The sequence below is a fragment of the Passer domesticus genome, chromosome 5, assembly GCF_036417665.1.
Source record: "Passer domesticus isolate bPasDom1 chromosome 5, bPasDom1.hap1, whole genome shotgun sequence".
In the NCBI taxonomy this organism is placed as follows: Eukaryota; Metazoa; Chordata; class Aves; order Passeriformes; family Passeridae; genus Passer; species Passer domesticus.
The window spans coordinates 79981963-80006616 of NC_087478.1; the positions used below are offsets into that span (position 1 = coordinate 79981963).

The window sequence follows — 24654 nt, forward strand, 5'->3', positions numbered from 1 at the left end:
AAGTAAGATGTAGAGAAGTGTCAAAGAGAGATTGCTCTAATAAGACATTCGGGGGTGATTTGATTTCCCACTGCTGTTGCAGTAAGTCAGTAGATAAAATAATATTTTAGACTCTCCTAAAATTTTAAGACAGTTCATGAGGAGTATTGATGACATAGCTGCTGAAGTTAGGTATGTCCTTTAATTTTTCAGTGAAGAAAAACTGTTGCTACTGTTTCCACTGGAATACTAAAACAGACGTGTAGTTTAATAGAAGGAATTGAATTTAAGTGCCATCCAACAGAACTTAAATATTATTCAGGCCTCTACAAATTCAAAAGAGGGGTGATTTTTCCAAACTGAAGCCCCAGTTCTTAGTGTGTCTGCAACTGGGATCTGCTTTTAGACCCCAATAATCCAAAAGCTTTTTTACTCTTTAAACTGTCATATATGTCAGGTATGCAACAACCTAATCCAAATAATTTATGTCACATATAGCCTCCAACAATTATTTCAAATTTTTATCAAATAATTTATGTGATGAGTAGTATTTTGCTGCATTTGACTAGATTCTGTAGCTTTGTCAGATAAATTATTTAGCAAATAATAGAAACATTCATCAAAGAAAATAATCTGCAGTATTGGATTCTTTTAGTATTTGACTGACACAGATAAAAACATATCAGCCAAATGTAAGCTATAAAAATATAGTGATAAGACTATAGCAGCCTCCCCAGAAGTTTTCATGAACCAGAACGGAAATAAAATAAACCAAACCCACTGCTCAGTGTTGGTGTTCTGTTTCTCCTGAATTTCGTATTTATTTTTGTTCCATAGGCGTTAATTCTTTAATTGGAACAGTAAAGAAATTTTGTTGTTTAGCATATCACAGTGGTGATTCAGAAGGTGTACAACTGGCTACTGAAAAATCAAGAGACAAGAAAAAGTAGATTAAATGAGGTGATTTTCAGCTGTTCAGGGAGTCAAACAGCTTAATAATTATACTTTGAGATGTGTTTATGTATTTAGTGGGGCTGAGAACAAAGATATGTTTTCATTGTGTGCTGTAAGAAAAAAATGGTGGATGTCTGAAGTGGCTGCAGCTTTACTGAGGTGGTCAAATCTGTGAATAAATCTGTGAATGTATATTAATGCTGTTTCCCCACACGTGGTGCAAGCTGTCCCATGACCTCTGGAAAACTACAAAAGAACTCAGAGGAATCACTCTTGGCATTGATGGCAGCAGCTGCAGGGTGGGATGGGGTAGGGAGGGTCCTCAGAGATGTGCAGGGAAAGGGGATTTGGCACTGGGCAGGGAATTTGGCACTGGGCAGCCCAACAGAGAACCTCTTTCCATGGCAGGAACATGTTTCCTGGGCTGCATATTTCAGCCTGAAAATGTTGTGCAGGTCCTTCCTCACCTGTGCAGAGCTGGAGCCATGAAAACAGCCCTGTGGACCAGGGAACAATCTGCCTTGCCATGAAAAGAGGATAACAGAATGAGCTCAAGGAGTTTTTAGCTTTGCAGTCTTGATCCAAACCCCATTTGAAGCCTTTCTGCTAATTTCAAGCTGGCTTTGGTCTGGTTACAGGGGGAAAAGGGATTTAATTGTCAAGGCAGCTGGGGGTGATCTTGTTTAAAGTGCCTTTGTAAAAGGCTGGTGGCAGACAACAGCTGATGGCATAAAGACATACTTCATCAAAGTATATGTCCACTTCTGGTATTAAAAACTAATGCATTTGTCACATGCAATTGGGCCTAAAGCAAGCAAAAGTACTTCACAGCATGTCCCCTGAGAGCTATCATAAATAGAAATCAGAAGAAATGCCAAAATCTTTAAGGCTTGACAGCAAATGATGTTTTAATTTAGTGGACATACAAAACTCTCTTTGACATCTAAATGGATGCTTGCCATTAGAAATCTCTCCCCCTTCCCTCAATATTTGTGACAAAAGGAGACATGTACACAAATGTAATTGTTAATTTTAAAAGCTAAATTTGCATAGTACAGTAAAGGTTGACTTTAGAAGGACTGAGCCCACATTCCAAAGATGGAAATGTTAGTAACTTGAGAAGAAGAAAAATCTCAGAGTGGAAATAGGAGCCTTTAAAACTGGATTGCTTTTCTACAGTAACCTCATCACAGGGTGGAGGATACTAGCATCCATAATACAAAGAATAAATTTTATGATCCCAATCGTTTACTACAGGATTAGCCAAGTGATTGTAATTACAGTGAAGCAGAAGCTCAAACTCTTGGAAAAGGAATCTTACTGCTTTTGCAGCTGTTACCTGTGTTAAAATATTTCTGTTGAATCCCCTAAAAACCTAACTACCAAGTTATTTGCACTTCTAAACCCAAAGCTATGAAACAAGAGGGACAGCACAAAACTAAAACGTTTTAAAGCATCCTTCAGACTTAGAAGTAGCATTTGTGGTGCTTTGTGACCCTAAAATTAGGAAGGAACTTTGAAAGGAGCAGAGACAGCTCACTGTTGAAAGGTTCTGACCTTTCAGCAAGGTTGTCTGTTCATTTATATGCCTCCTGATCTACTCATCACCTTCATTTATGATTAATAAACTCCAGTCATCCTGTTTACACTGCATCACAAGTTCTTTAATAGCTTTTCTTTTTTGTATCCTTTGCTATAAATGTAGAGTGCAAGGTTTGGGGAATGTATTGGACTTTGCTGTGAATGATATGTAGCTACATATGCAAAAAAAATTAATCAGGTAAGGATTTACAACAACAATCATAGTATTCTAAAATTGGTGTCTAGATTATAGTAGTGCTGACTGAAGTTCTGATATTTCAATAGCTGGGAATGATTATTCATGTGAATGATTTTTTTTTTTTTTTTTTGGTGCTTTTTTAAAAATAGGATCCCCTAGTCTGCTGTACAGCTGCCATTCAGACAAGCACAATGGCAGTGCAGGAGAGGAGGATTCAGGATTCATAGTTCTGCCAACTCCACTAGGACTGGAAATGAATGCAAAAAATGGTTTATTCCTAAACTTGTTGCTCAGAGCTCTAAGCTTCTTTGGCAGAGTCTCCCTAAGAAGGGACAGACCTGGTTCCTCTCTGTCATCTTTTCTCCTGCAGGTCCTGTACAATTTGGAAGGACAGGACAGCTTAGCAGAAAACAAAGTAGTGTTTTCTTCAGTCTCTTGTCAAAATCTGCCCTGAATTGTGCCTGCAGAGTGGACAGAGGGCCTCAAGTCTCCCTGCATCCTGTTTATCTTCCTACAAAGACATACTCTTATCTCTGTATGAATAATGCCTTGAAAAGCCACAAAAAAAAGATAAAGGAAATTTTGATTTTGCAGAAAAGGTAGGAAGAGCTGTTTTTTTTAGATTAACTGGCTTAGATATAGCTTTTAACTAATAGTTAATAGAATTGCAGTTAAAGAAATCATTCAGCAAGTTTAAGAACCTGTGATGTTCTGATGTAAGTTATTTCTGTGGGATGGGAAAAGACCTCTGGTGCATTTCAGGTTTAGTTCCCTTCCATGACACTTGTCAATTCATCTATTCCATTTCATAAACAAATCTATCTGTAAGGAAATAGCCTTTTTTTGGTCTTATTGCTTGTACTACACATCCTCACAGGGTCTGCAACATTCTAGAAACTCTTCTTTAAAACTCTTCTTTAAAGGTCCTCCTGATTATGTCAAATTATGTAGTCATTAACTCACTCCATAACCTTTTCCTGGTGGTTATCTGCTAATATTGTTACAGTTCATGGATGTCTCTGTGTGTTTTTTTTAAAGGAGATGACTTTGCTTTTTATAAGGCCCCTATAGTCACATCTTTCTATTAACTGTGTAAGTGAAAAAACAAACATTATTCTGGTAAGTATAGTTTCTTATAGCAAAAACACTTTAGCTTGCATAAATGTATTTGCATATGAGAGGAAGAGAGAGATGAGAGTCTTGGGGTGAATTTCTTGTTTCAAATCACAGATCGACACTTAATATCCATGGTTTTGGCAGAGTGCTTTTACACAGACACAAAGGCTTTGGAGACAGGACTGAGTTTAATTTTAGCTGGCTAAAATGTTGGTGCTTAATCTAAAGAAATTTTCTGGATTTCCTGAGTCAGCTAACAGAGATGGGCTGTAGAAACCTCTTTTATTTTGGGAAGAGTCATTCCATGGCTGTTTCTTTCTGTCTCACTTTCTCTGTGTCTCTTTGGTGGTGGAGGAAATCTAGAGTAGCATCAGAGATTGTAGGACTTCAGATGTTACATCAAATAAGTCACAGCTTTCTCTGGGCCTGTTCTCCAAAAATGCCAAGGCATGTAACCAGTCCAGCAAATAATTTCAACCCATTTAGATCTTTAATAATATATATTCTTGTATGTTTTTTTTTCCCTAAATGCAAGGAAAACAGTGTTCTGGATGCAGCTACAGAATTTATCACTTTTCAGGACCCAGGTCTGTCTCCATGCCCATTTCCCAAACTCTTCAATAGTTCCTTCTCCCTTCCTTGACTGAATCATCTGGGACTGTGTGCTCACTGTGCACTTGAACAGTAAAATACTTGCATACAGTTTCAATGACAGCCCTTACATAATGCTGAAATACAAATAATAGAAAAATATGATAAAAATTCTTATCCTGCATCTATTGATAAAAAAGGAACAAAAAACCTGAACAGCAAGCCCAAAGCCTGTGTTCTTTTGGGCTCAAATGGGACTCGCACTTCAATGCTAAGAATAGTTGTCTTAGTCCAGAATTCAAATTTACAAGTGGAGTTTGACTATGTCAGAGCTAGTTTTCTTACCCTACATGTTGTAAATACCTTTGAACTCACTCCTGTGAAACAGAAATGCTTTCTGAAGAAAGAAGTTGAAAAGATAAGTGGCTTACGAGCTACTGTAATTAAAATCTAAAAGATGCTTTCCCAGCTGTTGCTTTTGAAGTTATGCTTAGTTGGTGGCTAGGTGCCAGCATTCAATTAGAAGTATGCATTTTTATTAACAGACTATCATGTGTTATATTATGTCAATAATTCCTTTTAAATTAGTTCTTTTTATTTTTAGCAATAGTCGCAGGTGTCCAGGTCATTAAATATTAAAATGGGCCCCACTGACAATTGTGCAACATTCTAAGTTTGTTTGGTGTTTTATTTGCACTCCATTTGAAGTTCAAAATTAAAATATCTCTGAACTTGTAGAGAGGAGGGTTTGGCCAAGATAAGTTAGTGCCTGAGGGGAAAAAATAAAAAGAGAGATGCACAGCCTATGTGCAAATTTTTGCCTGCATTTGGGTTTCTAATTATCATGGTTTCATTTACTTACTCATCATATGCATTCTGCAAGTGGGGGCCTCATTATTTTGATTCACTTCCTTAGATGTCAAAATCTCAGCCTGGAATTAGGGTGGTGAGGGAGGGGTTGATATTCACAGGCTTTTAGAGGTACTCAGCTCAGTGTCAAAACAACACAAGAATCATCTTCCTGAAAATGGCCTTTTTCCCAGTTTCCCAGCTTTTTTATTGCAGGATTCATTTCACCAATCTTCACTTGGCTTCAGTGTAGATACCTTCATCTAGGCTTGATGACTAATCTGCCTAATTGAGACAGTTATTTTGGGTTAAGAAGAATGAAGCCTGGAAGGGTCTTTTGCTCTTCCTCATGTATTTACAGGAGCTTTTAACAGCAGTCAGAAAGGAGTTTTCTATCAGAGGTTATAACAGGTATTCTAACCCATATTGTCTTTATTTGTGGTTAAGACCCTACCCAGAGTGAAAAAAAGCTTGAGCTACATTCACTTCTTTCAGGGTGCCAGTAAATGTTCAGGATGCTATGATGTCATTTGAACCATAATATAAAGTACTGGGTTTTCTCTTTTTGTGCAGCTTAATACCATGGAATTGAAGATCCTTTGAAATACTTTGTTAATCACTAGGTATTGATAATGATTGCAATACAATATGTAACCTGTTGGTAAAAAAAAAAACCCAAACATATATACATATATATATATAGAGAGAGAGATAAATAGTCAATAATGAACTTCATTTGAGGCTTAAAAATAGTTTTGCCTCTAAAAAATGAGTTTATTCTTGCATAGCATTTGAGTGCTGCCCTCTTCATTTTGTACATGGAAAAAAGCCCACAGTCACATTGGAAACATGCTAAAAGTTGGTTGGAAACCCAGAAATGCTCATTTCTTTTCCTGTTTTGATGGACCTTGTAGGTGTTGCTGACAAATGTTATTTCTTGTGCAGTTCTGGAGTTAGATCAAGTGGAAAGTAAGTGGGATATAAGCTTTTCTGCCACCCCATTCCAGCTTCTCATCTTAACCTCCGTTGAAAAGGACAAACTCCTCGTGATCTCAAGTTAATTATTAAAAAATAAAAGAAAAAAGAATAAGAGATATAAAACAAATTTATTTTTAAAGTACTTTAAGAAGCTTTAAAAAAGCTTTAAAAATATTTAGCTAATTAAAAAATACAGAAGTTGATTTGAACTATTACTCATTTTTTGCTGGACTTTTAAAGTTTTGGATCATAATTTCTTTTTAACCATCTGCAAATAGCTTAAGAAAACAGTACATGCCAAAACATTCTTTTTATAACTGAAGAACTTTCAGTAAAACCTGAATTTTCACATGGATCTGTGCTAGTGCTGATGTCTTTTTCTTTCTCTGACCTACCCCTGACACTTCCAAGAGGAAATATATCACTTCCCTCCATTTATAGCCTGTGAATAGCAATTGGTAACTGGCCTTTGCCAACAACAAATTATGAGTTTCTCTGCATTGTCCAGCTGTCTTGTAGGAAAGAAAGTCAATGTTTTGTTTATTCCTCCCTTTTTTCTTTGTGCTGTACCTGTCCATTCATTCCAGAGAATGTGACTCTTCATTTGTGGCTCTCCAATAATCCTGCACTGTCAGTAGCCCAGAGGACTTGGTCACTTGCCATCTAACTCAATATCCCACACGTGGACACACGGGCTGCTTGTCCCTACACGTGTAGGCTAAGTGATGGATTGCAGGATATAGCAAAATCTGCCAGGGACTTGGAAGGATTTCAATTTCTTTGGCTAGTCTGTGACCTATTTATGCGTGCTGTATTGATAAATGAAGTGAAAAATCTTTTGCACCTTTCAATGAAGGGGCCGTTTGGTCTGGCAACAGCGCTGACACTTTTAGTGATGTCCTATAGGAAACAGCTGGGATTATTAATTCATTTTTACACGGGTCACTAAGCATCCAGAAGTCAATATTTCTTTTAAATTGCTCTCAATCTGGACCAAATCCATTCTGAAGGTGAAAGGTTCCAGATATATACTGCTACTGGCCATTATTAGAGTCCTTTCTAAGTCGTGCCAATTGTTTTTCCTTAGTTCAGCCTGAGAATGACTGTGTTGGGATGAACAGAAAAAGTGTACATGCTCTTTAACTTTTGTTTTTAGCTCATGGTGTAATTTCTTGGAAATATACTTTATTTTATTACAGATGACACCAATCAGAGTGAAGAAAAGATGAGAAATACTTTAGATTCTGTGTCTGAAACAATTGCTCAGTGAGTCAAGACTCAAATGTAATGAGGAAGGAAGAATTGCAAGAAGGAAAGATTTACACAGACACAGTTCAGAATAAAGCTGAGCAGAACTGCACAGTTTCGATTCCCAGGAATTTCTTCAAAACTGTAATTTGACTTTGACTTTGTGAGAAGATATACCTGCTGACTCTAACATTTGATGAAAGTCAAAGCAAAAGTGCTAAACTTCAAGGTGCATGATGGCAAAACTAAGGGTCTGAAATGTGACCTGAACATCCTCTGTCTTTGGAGGAGAAAGGAGGGAAAATGAAAGTTTTTTTGCTGATTTCTGGAACACTATGCCCAGCTCTTCAGCTCTTGGCACTTACACTGCTGCCTGGCTAGCTTAACACATTACTGATTCTCTTTTATAGTCCTTTTCCAGAGTTGTGAGTGACTAAACAAGTCCCAGAGAATCATGTCCTATATCTTACTTGGATATTAAACTGTTGGAAAGAGTAGGGAGAAGAGCTGCCGTAACTGTGCAAGGACTGGAAATACTGCCTTGCAGCAGCATGTTAAAGTGGAAATACCAGCTCTTTAAACAGATTAAAGATTATTTGATTACAGTGTGTAAATTCCTTCTGGAAGATACTGATAGAAGTGGTACCTGAAGTAAGAGAAACAATCCAGGGGCAGGTAGATAAATGTACACATATTCAGATTAGATTGTTAATATTCATATTAACAATCCCTTCATCTTGGGAATTAGAATAGCAAGGAAAAAAATAGACTAGAGTGTTGGAGTCATGCCTGTGTGTGGTTGTGCATTCTGGCCTTCAGCCAAGCAGAAATCAGTCCCACTTTAGGGGTGTTTGGGTGAATTAGTACAAGAGGTCACACCAGGTGATTCTCAGTTGGTTTTGGGTCTTGGCATTGGCTGCTTGACAATCCTGGCTTTGTCCTGCCTCCAGCCCTGAAGTGAGGTTTTGGAGTGTTCCTTACATCTGGAAATACCTGAAGGAAATTTCAAGATGAGTGATAGAAGTGGTCAGAAACTGTCTTTGATGAAAAGATCTCTCTTCAAAGAAAAGGTGTTTTTTGCAGGAAAAAAAACCCCTCCTTCCTTCTGCAGATAGTTTTTTATTTTTTTGGTTTTGAGTTTACATCAGGAAATCCAAGGCCAAATTATTTATTTTTGAGCTTGTTGGACCAGAAAAAAAAAATAGTCTCAGAAACTGAGATGTCAAAAATCTCAGTAATGAGCCAGATCAATATTATTGTTTGGTTTGTTGTGGTGGTATCCTTAGGGATTCTCCCTTGTCCTAATTCATTCCCATCCCAACTTGTGGAGCTGATGGATTATTTGTCTATAAATGAGCCAGATTTCTTCTGGAAGCAAGAACTGTGGTGCAGTGTGGGAGTTCTGTGGTGTCTCATGGAAGCCTCATCCCTGCAGAGAGCACAGGAGAAAAGAACAAGCATGCCAAGGAATAATTTATCAGGAGTGTCTGTGCTGTGGTGTTTATGATCAGCTGAGATATTATTGAGAAAAAAAAAAAGCAAAGCAATTTTCCTTCTTTCCACTATTATCATCTTTACTTTTATCTCCTCTAAGCTCTGTTTTACTTTTTATCAGTCATGTTGAACACTGGTAAGATTCTTCTTCAGCCAACCTCAGGCACTCATTTTCAGGAAATTAACTTGGCATTGTAACAGCTCTTAACATCTGTGACTCTTGACTTGCAGATAGTTGAATAAAGGAGCTAGGCAAGCTTTAATTTATTGCCAATAAATTCCTGATTTTTTTTTTTTTTTAAACTAGGACTTAACAGTTTGATTTTCCCTTAATTATATACAGCCTGTTTTGGGTATGAAAATAACATGAGGGGTATAATATGTTTTGTACTACAACAGCTTTCAAACAGGCCAAAACAGAACATCCTCATATTTCCAGAAAAAAAAAGTCCCTGCTGGTATAAAGATATTTTGTTTCCTTTTTAGACTGGTGCTGGTAAAGCTCTTGCTGTGAAATTTGAAGTGGATGTAAGTTTCTAGGAATATTTGCTGCAGAACAGATGTGCTCTTCTTTACCCTCCTAGTGCCAGTTCGGCATGAAATTCACCTGTGTTTACATCAGAGTAAAACAAAGTACCCCTGGGAGAAAAGCTACCAACCAAGCATGTTTTTACAGAACAGTGATACCGTGATGAAAACACTTTTGTAGCCAAGGAAGAGGTAAGGAAAACAACAAAGAGCATAATGTAACCCCACAGTCTACAGGTGAAAAAATGGCAGGCACACAGAATCACTGGATTCATGTTGGATCTGCACCTGATTTTTCATTCCTGATGTAATGGTGTATTGATATTTAATTTGCTTTCCACATGTTATTCCTAGTCATCTTTTCTTCATGGTCTTTCAGTTCTTTCTTGATTTTATTTGCAATAATTAAGACAAGAAACTATGTCAAAGCCTTTTAACATGGAGGAACCTTTCTGCATTATAAACTGCCTGTGTTTTTTTACATAATTTTAATATTACTTCCACTCTTTTCTCTTCAATCTTCCTCCTATTATCACAATTTCCCAACTTAACTCGAAAAGCAAATACTGCAATTACTTTAAAAGAGTTGAGAATGTTTTGCACTGAGTTTCATCTACCTTGGTTAGCAGTCATACTCAGACACAAACTGAATTTGGTTTTAGATTCTATAGTTCAGATGTTCTCCTTTTTGCAAATGAACTGAAAAAAACCCTTTAGACCTGAAAATTTTGAACTTTTTATATGGATCAGGATGGGGAAGATTAATTCCATTACAGCTTTCCACTCAAATTCCCACCTCTTACCGAGTAGTACCATATTTTCTTCCTCTTATAAACTATTTTTTAATCAGAATTAATAAACATTGTAGCTGCACTTCTACTTGGAATATTAATTTAGCAGCACACAAACCAAAATGGAGAATTGGGAGGCAATAGTGAAATGAGTTTTAGAATTATCATATACTAAAATTTTTAAGCAACTCTCCTAAGAATGACTGTTTGGGAAGTTCAGAATTGAAGGGTTAATTTGCAGCCTGGTTTTCCAAAAGTGAAAGCAATGGCAGTTCCCTTTAGATTTAAGTAAATATTTAAGTAGATTTAAGAATATATTTAGGTTTATCTATTTCAAATTTTCAGACTGAATCTGTAAAGTCTAAAAAGAAATGTCCTATGCTATCAATAAGCATTTAAAAGTTCAATGCTAAAGCAGTATTAAACTGGCACACTTCGGTGTCCCTAAAATGTAATAGATCAATATAAGGTGTTTTACATGTAAATCCTCCACATCTGTCTCTCTAATTAGGTCAATGGTACCCATTTTAGAACTTCCCACTTATGGGTTTATGGAAATGGACAAATGGACAGTGTTTGGAGAAAATTTCAGAAGTAAGGCTTCTTTCACTCATTTTTCAAATAATTTATATTCTAGGTCTTCTGCACTACAAGTGTGCTGCTGATGTGAGGGACCTCCAGGGAGTTCTGCAGTCCTTGGTTTGCTTTGTTTTGATGCTGTGGGGGAAGAACCTTCAGCTTTGGTTTAGGCTTTGGTGTGCACTGTCCTGTTCAATAACCAGAAAGAGAGAGATAGTGGCATTTTGGCATTTTCACCCTTTTGTCTTTCTTTACTGATAAAGTTTGAAACATATTTAATTCATCACCTAAAAAAAAAATAATTGTTTTTTTCTTTTTTAACATATTATCTGTTAATAAATATTTATCCTCTGCAATCATTGCCAGTCCTGTGGTGATCATCTTAGTATAAAATCCAAGACAGAAAAGAATGTGTGTTTATGAGGCAGCTGACTAGGGATTTAGAATTTTCCCTTTCCAGCTTACAGAAAATCGTGTAACCTGTGTGGGCCATCCTTTTAGGTCAATCTCATGCAGACTATTTTCTCTTTTTCTATATCAATCCTAAATTAATACAGTAGGTGCTCTGCAGCCAGCATGGTTTTGCATTGATCTTGGCCAGCTTGTTTACAGTGTTTTGGCAAGTTGCTGATGTACTTCTCCCTGGGGATAGAGCAGGGGTTAATTGCTGTTAAACTCTCAGTGCCAAGTAATGGTTCAGACTCTGTGCTACATTAAAGATGACACTAATAAGGAAAGAGTGCACTGGATTGCTCTGTGTTGAAAATTGGACTTGTGGTGACAGAAACTTGGAGCAGAGCTGATGTAATAGGGAGGCCATAATGTAATTATAACTGCTGAACATGTGTCATACCAAGTTAAATGATACATTAATGAATCAAAACAGGTGATGGAGTGTTGCTCTTTCAGCAGATAGAGGTGTTTTCAAGGTCAAATTGTCATTAATCTAATAATCTGTAAACTGTATATGCTTCAAATTATAAGCAAAATCATCTTTAATGGGTTTTTTAGTGTATTTCTTGTCCTGTACCAAAGGGGTGACAAAGCCAGAAGATGCTGTTCTCAGTGTAATTTTGTTTATCCCTCTATTATTATTTTTCTGTTATACCCAATACAATATTTGTGTACCTAATACTTTTCAGTCAGGTGTGAGCTTTGGATCCCTGTGCTCTGAGGAGGCTGCACACAAGCCAGGAGGTGTGTAGACACATGAGTATAGCATGGAGACAAACCAATGAGCTTTTCTGGGAGACTGAATACAGTCAGTAGGTGGCTTCAAGTCAGCCTGAGCCATGCACAAAACCAGCTCAGTCCTGCTCAGAGCAGAAGTGTGTGATGATAATGTGTGTTATGTTTTTTGTAAATTCTCTCTGCCTATTGTGATTCTGCAGCAAATGAAAGTCATCTCTCACCTCAAGTGGTTCCTGGTTGAAGTCCTGTTCATGGATGAAGTTCCTGCTTTTTGGTTCTGATAGGAGCACTGTGTTCAGAAGGTAAATAAAGGTTTCTGTTCCAGATCAAGTGGTAATCCAGAACAGAACCATACAAATGCTACTTGGCTGCTTGAACACAAGCTTCTATCTCCACAGCAAGTCCTGAGTGCTTAAAGAAACCTATCACCTTTTTCTATTTGTAGTTTTATTAATGAAACCCACAGCATTTTTACAGATTAAAATGAGACCCCCATGGAACAAGGAATATACCCATTTTGAGCAAAGAAATCCTTTTTTGAATTTTTCAATCCTGTGATTCCTGCCATGACTAGAAAAATCTGTTTATTTTACATTAGTCTTGCTTCTCATAAGCTTTTCATTTATCCTCATGCTGTTAAAAAATGAAGCAAAGATTTCTTTGAGAGGCTCTAGCTGAGTCCATTTCTGAGTTTCTATTAAAAAATGGGATTTTAATGCCTAAATCAAATTGGGTCTTTTGACAATGTCATAATGTGTCAAACTTTGACTTTTTTTTAAATTCTTAATATTTTTTCCTTAATATGACCAATAAATATTAAAAAAATGGACTTTGAAACAGATTCCTTGCTGAATGGTTCTTCTGCATTGTTTTTATCTTTTATTTTTCCATAGAAGATTTTGGGGTTGAGCTCTTTCTTTAAGAAAATCTTGGACTTTACCTCATTTTCCTTCTGTCCTGTTACTTCAGGGAGGCAGGTTTTCTTTTTGAGAACGTCAAGTACCAGTAGAACTACAGGAACCAGATCCATGCCAGCTCTACTCATCAGCACGTTCTCTCTTCCAGCTCTGCCTCTTGGCAGAGGATCTCCAGGAAGATGAGCACATCCCAGGCACGACTTGGTGAGCAACACCTGAGGTAGGAGGAACTGTTCACATTCTCTTTCTAAACCTTCCCTGTTCACCACCCTTTTTTCTGCTTCCCTTCCTCTCTCTGTGCTTTGGTGAAAGGTTGTGATAAGCAGTGCAGCTCAGTGGCTCCTTTTGTTGTCACTCTGAATGGATGAACAGAAGGGTACTAGCACTTGTGTTCAGCAGATTAACTCTGATTTGCTAAATTGCTTCCAAGTGCATTTTACAGAATCGTAGAATTATAGAATGGTTAAAGATCACCCAGTTCCAACTCCCCTTCCACAAGCTCATGTTGCTCAGAGTTCCATCCAGCCTGGCCTTGAGCACTTCCAGGAATGGGGCATCCACAACTTCTCAAGGCAACTTTTTCCAGCCTCATGACCCTCACAGTAAAGAATTTTTTCCTAGTATTTGATCTAAACCTGCCTTCTTTAATTTTGAAGCCATTCCCTCTAGTACCATTACTTCATGCCCTTGTAAATAGTCTCTCTCCTCCTTTCTTAGAGGCAAGGAAATTTGCAAGACAATTTTTTTTTGTGTGTCTTCCCACAAAGTTCATATTGTCATTTACATTTGGGTATTACTAGAGTAAAATACTTCCCTGTCAGAATTATTGAACATCAAACTTTCCTGAAAGGAAATGTTCACAGAGGAGACATCACCACTGGGATCAAGAACACAAAATGTCCTTTGTGTTATTTGGTATCCTTAGCTCTTGAAATGTCTGTTAGGGAGAGAGAGAAAAATAAATATTGCTTTTATGGTAGATACTGTAAGCCATTTGCCATCACTGTCAGGTCAGAATTTTTTTTCAGATGGAATCCCTGATCTACTTTTTTTTTTTTTACCCTGAAGATTTTATTTAAATCCATGTCCATCTCAGTGAAAAGTGAACATTGTTTATTGTGCTGGAAGCTTGCATTAAGTATCTGTAGTGTATGGTCTCCCTACACTACAACTGCTCAAGTCATCCTCAGTGCACAGGCTTGACATTCCTGCACTTTCTTGTTTGGCTGATCAGTTAACCAGATCTAAGAGTCATGGATATTTATTATGGTTGCCCATCTAAGGCTGAATTTCACCTTTGAGAGTCATAGGAAGTTTCATTGCCCATTTTATTTATCGCAGTGCAATATTGGGAGAGAATGGCTAAGCACTGTAATGCTCAAGATGACATTCTCAAGGAAAATTTGCTACCTTACTAGGGATAAATTATCTAGAACATTTCATTAAGAAGGCTTTTTGCAATACTGAGAAGTTGTACATGTTCAGGGTAAGTCATTGTCTCTCCAAGGTGTAAACTCCCACTTTCTTAGTGGGGGAATATAAAATAATCCTTTACCACGGAGCAGGTCTGATCAAAAATTTTACGTTGTCAGCATTGAAATATTCTGTGGCAATATAGAAAATTTGCAGAGACATTGTGGGGGAAAAAACATTTTAGTTTCAGAATGGACCATTGAAACTTTTGGATTTGAAGCAATGTCTTGTGTCAAGATGTATTAGACTTTGGATTGTTAACCATCATCTATGATTTAAAAAGTCAAGATTAGACTAAAGGATTTGAGTTTTATAGAAGCAGAACATAACCCTAACACAAAATTAATTTCCCTCATAAATTTTTACTTAAGTGGAATAAAATAAATGAGACCTCTTGTTCTGACTGCATAGAAGACATTATATGAAGAGGAATGTGAACAAGAGTTGGAACCTACGGGGTCTCTCTCATCCAGGAGGATGTTGAAATTTTGCCTTTGGAAATCTCTCATTTTTGGTGCTTTCTGAAACAAAAGTACCTAGACACCCTTGCAAAAATTAGGGATTGCATGAGAATCATCAGTATCTGGCTCATCAGTATGTTGTTACTGATTCAGAATCAAAGCAGATCTAAAAAACTGTGATATATGCTCCAAAATGGAAATTCCAAGCTTCAAACCAAACTTTTTTTAAAGAATCTCCTAATTCTGCTTTTCTCCAAATTTCTTTTCTTGTATTCAGCCATCCATCCAAGGATTGTCCCACTCTTTGGTACATATCAAGGCAAAATTTGTTTTTGTGTCTTTGTCATCATTAAGAATTACAAGTGTCTGTGGAGGCGCTCCCATGATGCCATTGCTATGCTACTTGTGTGACATCACAGAAATAAGAATTATGTGTAGAATTAAAATTAAAAGTGCAGCAGGGCTTCTTTCACTGACAGCAGTGGCAGGTTTTCTCTAGAATACTTATATAACAGCAGGGTTTCTGGCATTATTCTCATCTTTCCCATATAGATTCTATATTAGTTTTTAAACATAGCCTCACATGTTACAGTCCTGCTGTACTCTAAATTTCCCTTATCTATCAGTGTCCCTTAATCAATCCCTGTAAAATCTATATAGTGTCTAAAAATAAACAAAGCACCAGGAAAAATTTACATGTCTTGTCCTCTCTTACCTTTTTTTACCCCATATTTAGACGTTGAGTTATAATTTTGATGGAAGGATTCCTTCAACTATGTTGAACTGTGTAATGTAATTCACAAGAAATTGCAATTGAGTTATCACCTGTTACTGATGACCAAAAAAAGAAGAAAAAATTGCTCAGATCAGCTATTTGAGGTTAATGTGCCTGAAACACTATTCAAATTTCTCTGGTTGGGTTGTAGAGTGATTAGGTTCTCATGATTTGGTCACACAGATTTTTAAATTCCTCTCCCCAGTAATCTTTTTACTATGGTCTGAATCCTGCACATTTTGCTCTGGGGCACTGAGGCAGAATAATATACTTTAACATGTCTGAGGATGGAAGAAAATTAAGTCTTTGGGTCTATATGAAGGTGGGCTTGGGTAATATGTCCACAAGGACCATGATAATTTACTCCTTGGAGGAGGAACTCAGCTCTTAGTATTCTAATATTGCCTTTATTCTTGCAATGATCTTTTCTACCAAGTGTCAGATCTTGAAGGCACGTGTCTTTTTTAAGGAAAAGTGCATTTCAGAGACACTGGCACATTCCCAGAGTCAAGGCTGTTTGTTCTCCCAGTTCCACACATCTTTTCACAGCAAGCACAAATGGCTTGAGTTGGGTTATCAACATTTTCTGGCACCATAGTCCCTGTATGATGGAGTCAGAATCTGGTATTTCATTCTGCTTATCTCTGTACAAACATAAAAATGGTTCCTGCCCTAGGGACTTTACACTAAAAGCATTAAAAATTAAAATAAAATATAAAAATATATATGATGGTTGAATTCAGGAGCAGGAGACAGAGATACTAGCAGTTCCAGGACAGCTGGGACCCAGCACTTATCAGGCTCTGTGGGCATCACACAAGTGAATTTTAAGACCAGGAAGATGAATGAGGAGGTGGCTTTACAGATGATAATAAGGCACTCCTTTGAGGCCTATCTTCATCCTTTCCACGTTTTGAAATGCACATCTTCCTCCTTTCTTGTGTACCCTTTCTAGCCTCAGCAGAGAAGAAAGAGGGAGAGGTGCAGCTTGCAGTCCACATGAAGATGAAGACTTGTCCCAGATATTGATTAGAGGTCAGTGTTCCATTTCACTGAGCTCTTGTTTGCATATGAGATTACCCAGAGATGAAAAGTGGGCAGAAGAAAAAGGCCCCCAGTAGGACACTGGGAGAGGAATGAGGAGGGTTTTCCAAGGAGTGCACTGTAGGAATGATTAGAAAACTCTGGGAAGAGAAGTGCAAAAGAAGAGGGTCACTGAGGCCAAAAGAGAATAGTTTCAAAACCACTGCCTCAAAGGCAGGTAAGAGGGCAGTGAGGATGAGAAGGAGGCATTGTCCCAGCTGTCCTCAATGTAAGAGAGAAGCCATCTGAAATTGTGATGAATAATTTCACTGCTCTGGGAAAAGCACAGTGGTATTTTTGATGGGATTGTAAAAAAATATAATCATCAAGTTCACAGATAAAAGGAGACTGCAGGCAGAAACCACAGCCTTAGCACTGCCAATGGTGCAACAGTGAGAATATTTAGTGGGAAAAAAAAAAAGGTTTATGTTGATTTATGAGCTAGATGAAATTTTTTTTCACTTATTAAATTCTATTTATTGTATTTCCATGAATTTTCCCTGAGTTCAAAGCACATTTTTTTATATTTCTTAATGTGGGTTTGTCTCCTTTTTTTGTTGTTTGTTTATTTCTTTACCTTGACAATTTAGAAAATGTAAATAAACTTTAAGCTCTACTGCAGCATTTAAATGAGACACGTGTTTACCTGAACCTTAGTTTGATAGAAAGGTTTTTTCAATTTTTTGAAGAACCAATGCCACAATTACTCTTGGAAATCAGCTTTTGAACTTCCACTCTGATGCAATTCTGTCTGGTATCTTCTATATCTCTTGATATCTCTAAGTCTCATTAAAAAATTGTTTTATTAGCCTTTCTCTAGATTTTCCTGAAACTACCATTCTTCAAAATGTATTCATTCAAATTCCTCTTCCTTTTTTTAACATTATTTTTCCACTCTTCTCGTTTTTGGTTTTTTGGTTTTTTTTTTGCAAATGAGATGACCCAGAGATGAAAAGTGGACAGAAGAATCTGGACCATATACATTTCCCTCACAGGACATGTGCATTGGGATATTTTAACTGGATTTTTACTGTGCTGCATGTCTTTTTAAAGTGTCTTTATTTTAAAATTTGCCTGTATCATATGCGTTTGAGTTGGGAATGTAGACCTAAATATTCTAAAGAGGTTTAAAGTGTTACATTGCTGCAGGTTTTTATTCAGCACGGGAAATAAATAAAGCCATGGGTTTATTTATGTATTTCACTTTTTCTAGAGCTTCCTCTTGGCTCTAGGTGCAGTCATTAAGGGATCCAGTGTCCCACAAATGTGTGCACTGCTCCGCGAGGAGGGAAACAAACCAGCCCTCCATAACCTCACTATTGCATGTGGTAAATCTCAGACCCCCCAATCCATCAGCATTCCCCTTAGAATCCTCAGCTGCAGCCTCCTCAGCACCGTCTAGGCTGCAGAACTGCACCTTAAAGTGTCTTACACCTGTAATATTTAGAATTTATGTGTTTTAAACTGGACAAGTATCTGATTCCAGGGAGAAAACATGAAGAACATTCCCCTCCTGTGTGCCTACAGTTTCACTGCAGCGGGGACCTGGCTAATAAAGTTTTTTTTTATATTAAGGGAGTTATAATTTGCTAGCAGGATCTCGACAGTTGTCTTTAGAATAAGACAATATGCCTTTCCCCTCCCTACCGGGCCTAATTCCCTGGTAACCTTATTGAAAATGTGCATGGGCTACAAAACTAAAGATTAACTGTCCAGGGACCTGCTTCCTGGAGCTTATTTGAAGATTAAATCAAATGGCAGGCAATATATATTTGGTAATTCAGCTTTGTTTCAGACTGTTCCAATCTAGTGGCAAGTATAATAGAAGAATCTGACACTCAACAGCACTAAATGGGTTTTTCTTTTCTTTCCTTTTTTTTTTTATTTATTTGAAAGTGCCTGGTATTTCTATCCCTAGAAAAATTAGAATTAATGATTTATTTCTCCATGTCTGAAGATTCTGCTCTTTTATTTTTGAACATGAAGCAAAGCAATTTTAATTACAGATGATGTGAATAATTTTTCTCTTTTTGTGACACACTGCTCTTTCTTTTTATTCTATGTAACACATACCAGCAGAGGAGTTTTAAGAGAAGCAATAAAATATCTACTGCAGCATTGCAGCATTCATTTAAGCAGAAAAGGAAACATACATATTGTTTTTTAATTCAGTGTTTAGACTATGTATTAGTTAAACAAATTTCTATTCAGCAAATTGGATTGAGATGGATGGCTATGTTATGCTGTTTTAAAAAACTGTATTTAGAAGGAACATTCAAAGACACTGAAGTGTGATTTGTCCTAGTAGCAGACATCTGAAGAACAAGTGACATTCTTACACAAAATCTATATTGGTGATGTATTTAATTACAGAGTTGATTGAAATTGACAGCTCCAGTGACCTATGAGTGCACTGTTACTGACTGATGGATGCTTCAAATCTGGTTACTTTTAAACCAATTCACATTCTGTTCAATAATATCCTGTCAAACTGCAAACTGCAGTTTTGCATGTATATGGACTAGGCAGAGAACATTTTAATTAACAGAAGGTAGACATGAATGATGCTTAAAAGTTGATGTAATTTTTAAAAAATATGATCATCGTGATTTGAGTAAGGGATAAAGAACTCTCAGTGTTATTCAGAGTGGCTGCATTCCTTAAGGAACATATATTTTACTTCCATACTCCTATCAGCCCCAAAGCTCTCAACACAGATTAGCTCTCCAGGCTCTCCTGCAGGCAGCTCTTCATCAGGAGACAGAGAGAGTCATTGAGAAAATGGTGCCTCACCTTTCTGCTGAAAGCAGACCTGCTGAAGGAGACCCTGGAACTCCTGTCATCAACTTCAGTGCAGAGAACAAGTCCTGTAGCACCAAGAGGTGGCTCCAGTAGCCACTTGGCTCAGCCTTCCTCAGCAGCATCAGGCACAGGCTTATCTTCACCCCACAGCACCATCTTCACCCCTCTGTCTTCTTTGCTTCCTCTTTGCAGTTCTGGGAGGGTGGGTCATGCTTTTCTCAAGCTGTTGAATAATGTCCTGAGTCTCAGCAGACAGTCAGCTATTTTTTAGCAGTTTATAGAAGAGGATCCTATCTTCTGGAAGAGTAACCATCAAGGTGTGAAGTTCTGGCTGAAGAATTCACATTCTGATCTGAAGAAAATGGCATAAAGGATGAGCAGGTAGCTGAGATGTGAAAAAATCAAATAATCTCCCAACCCCATTTAGTTAATTTGCACCTATATCATAGAATCCTATCCTGGCATTAATGGTAGCCATAAAGAAAATAAGCTTTCCCTCTTCCAGGCTTTGCCAAAGTGATCAATGACTTCCTTAGTGCCAAATTATACTGTGGTAGCCATGTACATGATGTAAAACAGGAGCAAAATTAAGGCTCCGGGATGAGGTCTGGTTGACATGGTGGTGTTGGGTCATAGGTTGGCTCAGAGATGATCCCAGAGGTCTTTTCCAGCCCCACAGATTCTGTGGGAAATATGTCAGCTCACCTGTCCAGTAGCATCACTTCTCCATGGAGCAAATGGAGAAGTACCTGAGGAATCAGAAATGCGTTTCATGAAACAGCAGTAAAGGTTAGAAAGCCCATGTGAAACAAATATGATCTGGGTGCAAAGTATCAGGCTGAGAGAAGAATTTTCAGTGGAGATTAAGCTCCTTAAAAAATCCATAGGCTTTCTGCCTTTGAAGGTGCTTTTTTAGTGTAGCTAAAGGTATTAATTTTGTACATAAGTGATGAAGAAATCAGAATTCCCATAGCCAAAATATACCTTTAAAGGAAGAGTGAAATGCTTCTAATACTAAAAAACATTCCAGTATACTGGAATTTTTTGTACAACTTCTGCATGCAGTACCTTTTTTTTAAGTGTATTAACATCTGTATACAAGAAGTTTAAAATATTCTTTGTCTTTTTTTTTTCACTTTGCATCTGTTTCCAACACAATTTTGCATTTTAATCATAGAAGTAGAAATAATAGATTTCACACTACACTCTGGAGAACATCTTTACACTCTCTGAGATGGGGTAAGTAACAGAATATAGAAATATTTATTTATATATATATATATATACGTATATAAATTCTTGCAGTTATCCAGAATTTTACTAGCAAACAAACTTTGTCATCAACAAAGATTGTGAAAATATCCTTTGAGTGGAAGAAAAAGTGTATTGAGCATTAGAATGAGTTCAGGAGGCTACAATGCTGCTGCAATATTTTCACATCTTGTATCAGTTATGGCTGATATGTAATTCATGATAGAATGGAGCTTGCTATAGATTAACCAAAGGATTTATCCCATTTCTCTGTGGCCTGCACTGAGTTCTAAATTGTCACTGGGGATAATTTAAATTAGAAGTTAATCTTTACATGCCTTGGTTCATGGTTCATGCACACTTAAAAGCTGTAGGGTAACTTGAATTTAAGCATGTTTTCTGTTTCTTCATTGTGTTAAGTATCCCAGACTAATTCTGGCTTGACCTCCTTGGTTCAGTTTTATGCAGCTCCCCTTGCAATAAAAGCTACAAAATGTTTATATTTTTGTCCATGCATGAGTGGCCTAAGTGGAACATCTTAGATATCTATGCCTGTAATTGCTTAACAATTGCTTTGTAGTATAAGACACCTGTTCTGCTGTTTGCAACTTTTTCAGACTCCAGAAATGTTTGGCTGAAATTTTCTGAGTCGAATATCTGCCTCAGGCTGAATGGGATAAAAGAGTTCAACTGTTTCTAAGAACAAGATTAAGAAAATAAACCTTGTTTTCTCATGTTTAAAACCATTGTTTGAGCTGGCTTGAGATAAAACCTCGCTCACGTCTGTGTTTTAATGACAGCAGGAGCTGGGCAGTGAGATCTCTGAGCCGACAAGGAAAGTTAGAAATTCAAAGCACAGATATTGCTCTGTTCTCTCCATGCCTTGCTTCTTTCAGTCTGAATTCAGTCTCTCAAGCACTCAGACCTCCTGTCCTTTCTCAATGTTCCCACATTTAGGTATTTCAAACTGCTAGGAAAAGCTTTACCTGAACTAATTTTTGCATTTATCTTTTCCCACCAATCTAGCCAAGATGAGTTAAGGCAATTCTAGCTGCAATAGTCAAATATTAAACCAACTCTCGATTTTTTTCTCATCAGCTTGTTCACTTGGCTGTAAGTGCAGCATTAGAATAATCTCTCCACATCAGGAAAAGAAATATAATGATGTGAGTATTACACAAAATTTGAACTGAATAGCAGACTCAATGCAATTTTAGTAGTTTTTCTCTTCATTCTCAACTTTTCTATTTTCCTCTCCAGCATTTCTGGATAGACACTCCGAGACTATCAATATGAATGGGATGTAACAACAGCCATCTGCAGGTCAGATAAACCCATCCATCAGCACATCAGCAAGTGGACCTAAAATATTTATAGAATTTTTATTCATGAGAGAAAGAAAACGTTAATTGGTGATTAACATAAGAAGGTAATAATGAACTCAAATCTGTGTAGTGCAGTTTTGTTATTACTCATTTTCTGCAGGCAAGATAAGAAAACAAAATGAAGAAATTAGTTTTCATTTGCCAGAAGAGCTATTTTGTGTAGATTACTGATGAAATGTATTTTGAAATCTGATGCATCTGTACATATCAAGATTCATTTCTCTGATCTAGTGAAATATCACAGATACTTCCCAAAAAGGGAGCTTTATGACAAACAGTAAAATCTCTATCAATCACTGTGTATTCATAATAACTCATAGCCCTGATACTTAATTACAGCTAAATATAATTTCTGACTTGAAACATTTTCAGCATAGCACTCAGCATATTCCTAACTTAAAATGAAGTTTCTTGTATTAAAAGTTCAAATACTTTAATGGATTTGAGTCTGCCATGAAGTTGTCTATATAGTCAGCAATTACTCTATGTAAAAGTGTGAAAATAAGTTCAATTTCTGCAAAACAAGCAACTCTCTGGGAAAAAAGGTAGTGCTGCTTTAAGTAGTCTTCTTCAGAGAAAGAAAAGCTGAAGTGCCACAAAAAAATTATATCCATTGCTTGTCCTCTCCTAGTTTAATTTCATTTTAACTTAAACAAACATTTCTTTACATTTAGTAACATTGAAAAAGGCTGTTCTTACTCATTTTGTATGATTAAAACTACATTAGCAATATAGATGTATTAATTTACAGATACAGCTACTAATTGCTTAAATATTGAGTTCAAAACTAGACACTAGTACTGGGAAGGGATAATTGGTTCTTGCCGTAGAAAAAAAACTATAATAAAGAACTTGAAAGTGCTGTCACATTTCACATAACAAGCAAAATCTCAGAATATTTGAAAAATATTCTGAAAGAAAATGTCTTGGGGCTTTCTTAATGAGAATGAATGTGGTTTGAAAAGATCAAATAATATTCACATATGTCAAATACAGGTTCTAATAACAGTTAGAGATAATGAATAAAATTAAAGTAGGTCATTTTTAGTCACTTAGGATCCAATAGGAGGCATACCTCTTCCTAACTGCTTGTTAAAATATAATTAGAAGCATTTGCTGTATTTACCAAAAAAACTCAATATCAAAGATTTAAGAAAATTAAAATGGGATATTTTACCATTCTTTAATTTTCTATTTTTGTTTTATTAGCATTTGAGTAGTAAATTACATATAAATATGTTAATATTGTAATAACTGGTATAATGCAGTCATAACCATAAGTAATATGGCAGCTATAAATATTCTGATAGGAGAGATGGGGTTTTTCCTCTCATCCTGAATATGATGGCTCTAACAATCCCCAATTATCTACAAATGGGTGGAACTGAACACACAGAATTATGGAAAGAAAGAAAAGCCCAAATTACAGTATTATTTGGACACCAAATATTGAATTTTGTATTGAAAATATATGGAAATTCTTAAGAGGAAAAAAATAGTCAGGGTGAGGACTGTGATATTGTCCTTTGAGTCTCAGTTGTCTCAGCTCAGGTGAATTCAACACAAGGTCAGCATTGATCATTTGTCCATAGCAGTGATGGGGTAAACCCAAAGGTTTTTCAGACTGTTTTAGATGTCAGTCTGGATCCAGACTGGATCCAAAGTGGATCCAACCAATTCAAACTAGATCAAACCAGACCCAACTTGATGATCTGTGACCAAAGATGTCCCAGTACTTCCAGAAATAATCCTTCTCTGCAGGTTAGGCTTTTACTGAGGGAGTTATGTGCAAAATGGACACTAGGTTGATAATATTTTTCCGTCTTATTATCTGTGGACAAATTGATGAGAAAACATTTTTACCAACACACAAATCCTTGCATTTTGCACTAACCACCTCTGGTCTGTATAGCAGATCGCTGATTTTAAAATCAGCACTTTTATTTATTTACTCTCTCACAAGCAGCATAAGCTGCTGTTAAAGTCAAGTCCTCTTAATGACACAGAACCTTTCACACCCTTCTTTTGCTAATGTATTCTTCAAGGGAAGACTTGTTTGAAGATTACTCTCAGACATAATGAAGAAACGTCAGAAAGCCTGTTGGCCTAGAAAAGAGCCATTCACATCCACTCATTTATGCATATCCCACTCACATGCTGGTAGTGTTTTGTGACATGCATTTCTATCCCCTTATCCCTGAAGTTATCAGGCACCATATGTAAGGCAGGCATTAAAGCAGGAACATCACCCGTGACACCTAGTTAGTTGGTTAGAGACAAAGTCATTTCTTCTTATCTCAGCAGGAAACCACACTACTTTGAGCCCAAAGCTTCTTGGTTCAATTTCTTGCTAGAATTGATTCCTTATAAATATGAATTACTCTTCATTTGATCTTTTCTCGTTTGTGGGCAGGGCAGCAGTGCCCCAC

At 36.9% G+C, this 24654-nt stretch overlaps 2 long non-coding RNA genes across 5 annotated transcripts in view; both read left to right on the forward strand.

Moving 5' to 3' along the window:
* The window catches only part of LOC135301126 (uncharacterized), a 143337-nt gene extending 132199 nt beyond the window's left edge, over window positions 1–11138 (forward strand). For 3 of the 4 annotated variants that reach the window (XR_010362861.1, XR_010362859.1, XR_010362862.1), the window contains 2 exons: window positions 7447–9709; window positions 10946–11138. This is a non-coding gene — a long non-coding RNA (uncharacterized LOC135301126). Of the gene's footprint in view, window positions 1–3083; window positions 3277–7446; window positions 9710–10945 lie in introns of those variants that run through there. The other variant, XR_010362860.1, reaches the window with a different exon arrangement.
* A 1913-nt stretch (window positions 11139–13051) lies between these two features.
* On the forward strand, window positions 13052–22736 carry LOC135301414 (uncharacterized). The gene is made up of 5 exons (XR_010363185.1): window positions 13052–13215; window positions 19861–19970; window positions 20767–20828; window positions 21939–22006; window positions 22101–22736. It is a non-coding gene; the product is annotated as an uncharacterized LOC135301414 (long non-coding RNA).
* The last annotated feature ends 1918 nt before the right edge of the window (window positions 22737–24654 follow it).